General features: G+C 37.9%; 1 pseudogene; it reads left to right on the plus strand.

Annotated features, from left to right (window-relative positions):
- Positions 1 to 8,826: 8,826 nt before the first annotated feature.
- LOC128112326 (uncharacterized) lies at positions 8,827 to 8,939 on the plus strand (annotated as a pseudogene).
- Positions 8,940 to 9,152: the final 213 nt, after the last annotated feature.

A 9,152-nucleotide genomic window follows, 5' to 3' on the forward strand; every position in this document is an offset into this window, starting at 1 on the left:
GTAAGAGTTCCCAGAAAAGACGGAGGGTGTTGTGTTCAGTTTATCTATGATAGTTTCCATCTGGACCAAATGTGCAGCCGGCTCAGAGGCTCAGGGAGCAGTGTACTGGCTGGGCTGCAGGCTCTTCCCGTAATACCACCTAGGCCTGTGCTCTGTGGCTTTTCTAGCAGTGAGAGCTCAAGTCAATCTCTTAATCCCTTTTATCTAGAAAATGGAATTTTAAAAGTCCTGACCCTCTGGAGTTTTTGTGAACACTAAATAAGATATTTAAGGAATTCGACACGGTGCCTGTTCCATATGGTAGTCAGAAATCAATACGTGTAATCTATTATTTTTGCTAGGGTGGATTAGAAAATACACAGAAAGGTCTATACCCTTTCTGTTAGCAATGCGGCAGAAATCTTTTCACCTTGATGTTTACAGATGCGTCTTCTTGCTCATTGTCTGTGCGCTTGAGCTATGCTGTGTCTTACAAGCTTGCCTTTACTTGGGGGGCGGGCAACCCCCCCTGCATTCTTTCTGATTTGCTGAGCCAGCACAGTACTTGCTAGTAGTTAAATGACCAGTAAATTCTTATTAAACAGCACATTAAAATATTATTTTTAAATTAAGATTGTATTAAATATTAAGAAGAAGCAAATAGCTTCCAAAGGTGATTATGAATGCAGAGGCCCTTGGCAGTCTTAGGTGTGACAAGGTATTCTAGCTGGCTAGATACCTGAATGGCTGCACTGTCTGAAGGAGTTGTGCTTTTAAAGCTTTTATTATTCTAAATATTAACTATTTCAGTATAAACTTCATACATCTTTTTGGAAACAGGATCTTCCGTAGCCTAGGGTGGCTCTGAGCCCATTTTATGGCTTTATATAACTGGCCTTGAAATACCGAACCTTCTGTCTCTACCTCTAGAGATGCTGGCATGATAATCATGTAGTCATCTCTTTGTTGCCCAACAGAAAACATTTGTTTGTTTGTTTTGAGAAGGAGGTCTCGCCATCCTACCATCTCACTGTGTCCAGCTATCCCAACCTTGAACTCACAATCCGCACCCCCCCCTTTTATCGAAAGAATTTTTTTCCATACAATAGATTCTGATTAGCGTTTCCCCTCCCCCTACTCCTCCCAGTTCTCCCGATCTTTCCTTCCATCTGGCTCCACACCCTGTCTGACAATCCTTAGAAAACAGGCTTACAAGGAATAATAATAAAACATAAAATATAATAAAATAAAACCCAAACAGATCAGAATAGGGCAAAACAAACGAACAGGAAAAAGAGCCAAAGATAAAGCTCAAGAAATGTATAATTGAAACTTAATTAAAACATTTTAATTTAAAAGTAGAGATGCAGACCCACACATAGGACTGCCATAAAAAACCACAAAACTGGAAGCCATAATAAATACAAAGGGCCTGTGAGATGAAAAAGAATGGCCGGGCATGGTAGCACATGTCTTTAATCCCAGCACTTGGGAGGCGGAGGCAGACAGATCTCTGTGAGTTCCAGGACAGCTTGGTCTACAGAGTGAGTTCCAGGACAGTCAGGGCTGTTACACAGAGAAACCCTGTCTTGAAAAACCACAACCAACAACAAAAAGGATGAAAAAGAATGCTCTGAGTTAACATTGAGAGACGAAGAACCCGCAAAGATACTGTTGAGTTCATTTTGTACTGTCCGTCTACTGCTGGACATGCAGCCTACTTACACTTAGGAGTACTTTGTTTCCCCAGTGAGACTCTCTTGGAGAAAATTATTTTTCCCTTAGCAAGTGGCTATCAATTAGAAATAGTTTCTAGGTTAGGGGTGGGGGGGCACGTGGTCTATTTTCCCTTTTAGCTCTATGACCCCAACTGGTGCAGACCTGGTAGGTCCTGTGCATGCTGCCACAGTCTCTGTAAATGCATGTGTGCCAGCTCTGTTGTATCTAGAAGGCCTACAGCATCCTTCATCCCCTTTGGCTCTTATACTCTTTCCTCTTCCTCTTCTGCAGCATTTCCCGAGCCCTGAGGGAGGGATTTGATGGAGACATTTTGTTCCCTCAGAACTCATAAGGTCTATTTCGGGACGTGGCTGAAGGATGGCCCTTTAGGGCAGTATTCTTCCTGGAGAAGAAAGATATAGCAAAGAGGAGATAACCGGATAGATCGCCCAGACCCTGAATATTTAGGGACTTAAGATATCACCAAGCCCCATGATCAAATGAGGTAGGTGCTAATATTTCAGCAAAGATGTCGAAGGCCATCAAGCAACTCATCTATGCTATAGCTACGCTTCCGGCAGCGGGATGAACTGGTATTGAAGCTGTTGATTAATCTCTTGGGATTTTATAGTTCAAACCTCTGTGGCCTGCACAGTTTACTCACAGTGTTGACACAGTAGTACTGTTTTCATAGTTAAAACCAGAATCACTAATCAGAAGAAAGCCATTTGGAATGATGCTCCTAGGATGTTGGAATACCTCCTATGTCTCTTCCTCATATTCCAACGCTTTGGATATGTATCTTGAAAAGAAACACAATGACTTGCTTCAATTTTAAAAAGTAATAGTTAGTTCCATAGGTTTTAGTCTGGGTTTCTGCCCTTCCTGTTCATTCATTATCACTGAAAACTCCATTCATTCTGAGTCAGCAGGTGAGGTGTGTGGGTGGTTCCATAGCTGGAGAACAGAAGCCCTGCGATGGCTAGCATTTAGTAAATCAATTTCTCTCTCCCTCCCCACCTCTCCTTCCCCTCCTCTCCTCTCCCTCACCAAAACTTTATGTTAAATAAATACCTGCTGTGGTTACCTACCCATCCGAGTATGAGAATTCAACAGTATGCTGACTCATTGGAGTCTTATTAGTCATCCAAAAACCTATTAGAACAAAATGAAAAAGAAGACAGAGATTAATTATTTTATTTATCTTGAAAAACTGTATAATTTTCAGTAGTGGAAGTATGTTCTTTTATTCACTAATAGTTTTTTTTTCTATAAGAATTCTAACCTTAAATTTGGCTTCAGTATGTTAACTATTTCAAGTATGTTACTTAAAAAAAACTCATAAAAGGGTAAATCATAATCAAGAACGTAGGGACTTTTAGATTTAGACCTGCCATAAGATGAGATGGTGCATAAGTCCTGCAGTAGGAAGGCTTTCTTTGGTCTCCAGGCTCACAGTAAGACAGAAAACGTAAACCAAATTCTGTGATGTAATACCAGAGTCATGAGCAGTAGACAGGGCTACTGTGACTGCAAATTTAATGTCAGAGAAAAGGAGACTAAACCACAGCATCCATCTATATTGAAAACAATCCAAGATCCCTGGATTAGGCTCGGATCTTGGAAAGGGCTAGGGTGGCTTAGTAGTACTAGTTGAGTCTTAGAAGAAGCAAATTGAATCCTTCTCTGGTTGATGGTATGTTTAATTTAGGTCTCATTTTCCCCAAAATCTTATTGGCAAGGGCTTACCAAGAAAGGCAGGAAGTGGTGGAGTCCCTGTGCCTTGATTGTTTCCCTAGACAGCTGACTTTAGGAGTAGAGAGAATAACTGAAAATGGAAGCCAGCTCTTCCATGACTCACACAAGCTTGAAATAATCTCAGCCTCAAATAATGAAGGTGATTCCAGACTTAGGGCCCCTAACCATGTGCCAAAATGCTAGAAATTACATCCCAGGAAGGGCAACAGAAGGCCAAATTTAAATTAGGAAATGTTTTAGGCATATCTGGCACTCAGTTAAAAAGCATGTAAAATAAATTAGATGACATCAAAGTCCAAAAGACCAGCACACAATAGAAGAGGTCCACAGGGGATTCAGAAAACTGAGGCATGAGATAAACATCTCTTCAAGTAACTAACTGTGCTTCGTTCAAGATATTTCAACAGAGGACTAAATGAAGGTTCTAGAACTTTACAAACAGTAATCTGGAATTGAAAATATAGTCGTGAGTTCACTATGTTTAGGCCCAGCAGAAGAGGGGACTAATTAATCCAAAAAGAGTTTAGGGAAAAATTCCATTTAAAGACAGAAAATGGGCTGAATGACTAGGGCATAGTAAGAGACACATGGACACACATGATTACAATTTCTGGAGAAGGAAGTGGAAGCAAAATGGGGCAACAATGTATTTGAAGTGAAATTGACTTACAATTTTGAAAACTGGATTAAAGATATAAAACCATAGATCCAAAGTACCCTATAACACTGAAAAGGAATAAATGAAAACAAGACCACATGTAGGTATATTGTAACCAAGCTGATGAAATGGATATATGGGTACATGCTTACAAAAAGCTAGCAAAACTAGTTGTAAGGCCAACGTCATCAAAGTAGGATGGCACAGCAGGCATCTGGCTCAAGACCTCTGTTGAAAGTCTGTATCTGAGATGACCTCTGCTGTGTGTCTACTCCTGACTTTTCTTCTTGCATGACTCTGTCTTCTACCCTCCAATCAGATTTCTCCCTGGGACACGTCCCTTCTTACTCTACATATTATATGGGAAAGGAATGAGGATGCTATCTCCCCATGCCTAGTGCTATATTACCAACCCATGTTTTCATTGGTGATGCTCCAGTCTTCCTCCCAGGTCCCTCCCAGCTAAGATCTTTCTTCTTCCCAGTTTCTTTCTTTCTCTTTCCTTCCTTCCTGACTTTCTTTTTCTTTCCTTCCTTTCTTTCCTTCTTCCTTCTTTCTTTCCCCTCTCTCTTTCTATCTCCTTCCTTCCTTCCTTCCTTCCTTCCTTCCTTCCTTCCTTCCTTCCTTCCTTCCTTCCTTCCTTCCCTCTCTCTCTCCTTATCCCTCTCTCTGAGATAGGATATCTTAGTTACTGTTTATTACTGTGAAGAGACACCATGACCAAGGCAGCTTACAACAGAAAGCATTTAATTGGAGGCTTGCTTACAGTTTAAGAGAGTTACTGCTTCATGATCATCATGGTGAGAATTATAGCAACACACAGGCAGATATGGCATTGAAGCAGTTGCTGAGAGCTTATATCTGATCTACAAGTGCATGGCAGAAAGAGCAAAACTGGGCTTTGAGATTTCAGAGCCCACCCCAAGAGATATACCTCCTCCAACAAGATCACACCTGTAACTTCCTAATCCTTCCAATATGGTCCACCAATTAGGAGCCAAACATATGAGCCTATGGGGGCCATTCTCATTCAAACCACCACACAAGGTTTTACAGTGTAGGCCAGACTAGTCTCAGAGGCACAGAGATCTACTTGGCTTTGCATCCATCCCAAGTGCTGAGATTAAAAGTGTCTCATCACATCTGACCCTCTCAACTTTCTTTCCTGTTTGATTATTCTGGTAACCTACCTTACTCTCAGGACTTTGGATTATAATGAAAAATTCCTTTACTCTACCAAGAAATTATAAAAATGTAGATATACACTTTGACCTTTCTTCTATAAAAAAAAAAAGATGGGATAGAATCAATAAAACCAAAAAGTGGTGTTTTGAAAATGGTAATAAAATTAGTAAATTCATGAGATTTATCCAGAAAAAAAAGGAGAATACAGAAATATCTACTACAAGAAACAAGAAGGTAATGTTTATGTAGACCTCATATATCCAACTTCAGCCAATACACTTGAGAAACTTTAACAAAGTCCTACAAAAATACATTAAAACTGACATAAGAAGTAGAAATTTTAAGTGTACTTGAAATAGGATATTTGGTAGTAAATTTTATAAAACACCTGGAAAATGCTAATTTTGCTATAGGCAATAAAATAGGAAGAACTTGTCCAAGCTCACTTTGTTAGACTAGTATGATTTTCATGGTAAAATTTTAAGATAGATATTAACAAATAAAAAATTACAGGTCAAATTCCCTTATGGTCATGATAGTACAAGTTATAACAACATCAGAATCAAAGAATATATATATATATATATATATAATAAAATACTGATTTAGTTTGATTTGTTCCAGAAATGTTAGTTTTAAATTATAATATCAATATAGTCAACAGTCATAGCATAAAGGTCTAAATGATATGATCAACTCAATAGATTCAGAACAATATTTGATAACATATAGTGATGTTGGATTAGCTATCATTACTCCAAGACACCATCTTACAATAGATCTTATCTAGTACAATAAATTAAAAGAAAACAAGAATTTTAAGTATAAAGAAAAGTTATTCAAACATAACATAACATAATCTTGCACTTAAAAAAAATCTGTCATCAGCAATTTTTTACACTTCATGAATTATTTTACTGTTTTTGCATGTATTACATGAATTATATTTTTGTATATATTAGTTAGAAAAAATTTACTCTACCTGTTATTAAGCTTTTTATAAGGCTATAATTATTACAATAATGTAGTGTTATCACAGGAATGGATCTGTAGATCCATGTAATAGAATAATACCCACAAATGACAAACTCTACAAATGAGTCTCCTGGATTTATGGTAAAGAAGGAAATATAGAGCATTGGGAGCAAAGATCTTTTAACAGGTGTTTCTGGGTCAGATAGATACTTATAAAGACAAAAACAGATACTTGACCTCTACATGATACCACCCAGTATCAATCCCAGGTGATAGAAAATCAGACTGCTTTGAAAATAATATACCATAGTGTCTATAAATGTGAAAGCACTTAACAGTGAAGAAAAAATTTATGTAACAGAGTGCTTTAAAACTGACAGCATCTATTCCTCAAAAGAATGGAGTGGGAACTTACAACATATCATCCAAAAGTGTGTGTTGAGAATGTATGAAGAGCAGGGTGATTTTAATACCAATACTTGGGAGGCAGAGACAGGTGGATTTCTGTGAGCTCAAGGCCAGCCAGGGCTACACAATGAGACCGTTTCTATAAATAAATGAATAAATAAATAAATAAATAAATAAATAAATAAATAAATAAATAAATAAATAAACAAATGAGATATGTTATGGGTGACATGAAAGGCATAAAACAAAAAAATGAAATAAACGTAAGATGAAGAAAAAGAAATAGAAAAGATAAAAACATAAAATGACAGCCGGGCGGTGGTGGCGCACGCCTTTAATCCCAGCACTCGGGAGGCAGAGCCAGGCGGATCTCTGTGAGTTCAAGGCCAGCCTGGGCTACCAAGTGAGTTCCAGGAAAAGGCGCAAAGCTACACAGAGAAACCCTGTCTCGAAAAACCAAAAAAAAAAAAAAACAACAAAAAAAAAAAAACCATAAAATGAGGAAAAAGCTCAAATATGCAATAGGAATAAGTAACTATTTTAGTTTTCAAAATTTTAAGAAAGTCAAAGGATTTTAGCTTCACTGATAAATAATGAACAATATGTGTTTTAATAATAAGGTTGACATAACTATTAGAATCTGTAAAAAGAGAATAATGATCAACGATTTTGTGCCAATATATTGAAAATATAGACACAATGAATAATTCATTTGAAAAATGATTTACCAAAACTAACTCAAGAAGAAATAGAAATCCGGAGTAGTCTTGCAATCACTGTCATCACTAAGAAAGCGTTAGATGCTGAGGGTTTTAGAAGGTAATTCTACCAAGAACTTAAGAAGCAGGATAGTAAAACCATTCTAACAATTGTCTTGAGGATAGAGAAATAGAAAATAATCCAAACTCATCTTATCAGGGTAGTCTGATCCTGAAAATAAAACCATAACTAGATATTATGGTAGATAAGATGTAGATGTGAATTGTTTGATGTTATTTCCAAGAGGAGATGAATTTTGTTTCCTCTGCAGTTTTCATTGCCAAGGCATTTATTTATTTATTTATTTATTTATTTATTTATTTACCATTAAAGTGTGACTGCAGTGGTGCTAAGGGTGGGTATGCATTGGTTTCTTAGATGCTGGAGTTATTTTGTGAGAAATCAGACTTCCCTATTGTGCAGTGCAAAGCCCTGAGACTGTATGGAGATGAGGGGCCCAAATGAGCCTAACATTCCAGCCTTCCCGCCAAGACATATTTGTTTGAATTTGTCTTGGACTTCAGCCCAGTCCATTCACTAGCTGAATGCTACTCCTTGATCTCAGTTAATACCACACAGAACTGAAAACTTTCCCAGGGAAACGCTACTCCAAAGTCCAACTCCCAGAAAACTGGGAGGCATGATAAAAGATTGTTGCTTTAAGTCTCTGTGTTTTAAAGTACTTCGTTATGCAGCAGTTAAAAACTGAGACAGTTTGTGCAGTGGAGAGAACTCACTCTCCAATGCCAGGTGTGAACATAGATGCAAAATAGATTGAGTGACACTGGCAAAAGCCAAATCCAGTGAAACACAGAAACACCTACACACACCCCCACACAACTGAATGCACACGTGCATGCATACATACACAGAAGCCACATTCTAGTTGTCATGAATTTTCTACTCTTTGGAATAAGATTTCCTAGAAATCTTATTTCTGCATGCTTTTGTAAAGTAATAAATGCCTTGCCATTACTATGCAAATGATAAATGGCTTATTTATCATGGCACTGCTGCTGACTTACTTCTTCTGCATTTATTATTCCTTGGTTATCTATGTTACAAATATTGTATTTTATACATTTTGAAGAGCACTCTATTCTGCATCATTGATCAATATGTCTTATCCTTCCATAATAACACAGTTGTCATCTTCTCCATTAAGAGACTCAAGATGGAGCTGGGAAGATGGATCAGGACTTACTCTACAATCATGAAGACAGGGATTGGATCCCAGCACCCGTATAAATATTGGACAGGCATTTCAGCCAGACTGTAATACCAGCATTCTCTCAGGAGGAGACATGACAAAGGTCGATAGCTAAGCTAGCGAGTCAGTGAGCTCTGCACTCCAGTGAGAAACCCTGCCTATTCTACAAGGTAGGATGGTTTCTCAGCCTTTTAGCTACGACCAAGTAAACTAACTTCTTATCAGCTTACTATTTGATACGTCCTTGATCCAGGGATAACATATTAAACCAATGACAGTGCACATACAGCAAACGGGCACATGAAAATAATTCTACATGAATATAAATCCAATATCATTATCCACCATGAAAATGCAATTCAAGACCACCACACATGTGATCACATGCCTAGCAGAACAGCCAAATGAAAAATAGCACCAAATGCTGGTGAGACAAAGAAACTGGGTCATTTATACATCCCTGATGGGAATATAAATTGGTGTAGCCACTCTAGAAAACTG

Source organism: Peromyscus californicus, unplaced genomic scaffold, assembly GCF_007827085.1.
Source record: "Peromyscus californicus insignis strain IS unplaced genomic scaffold, ASM782708v3 Scaffold_16__1_contigs__length_79575227, whole genome shotgun sequence".
Taxonomy (NCBI): domain Eukaryota; kingdom Metazoa; phylum Chordata; class Mammalia; order Rodentia; family Cricetidae; genus Peromyscus; species Peromyscus californicus.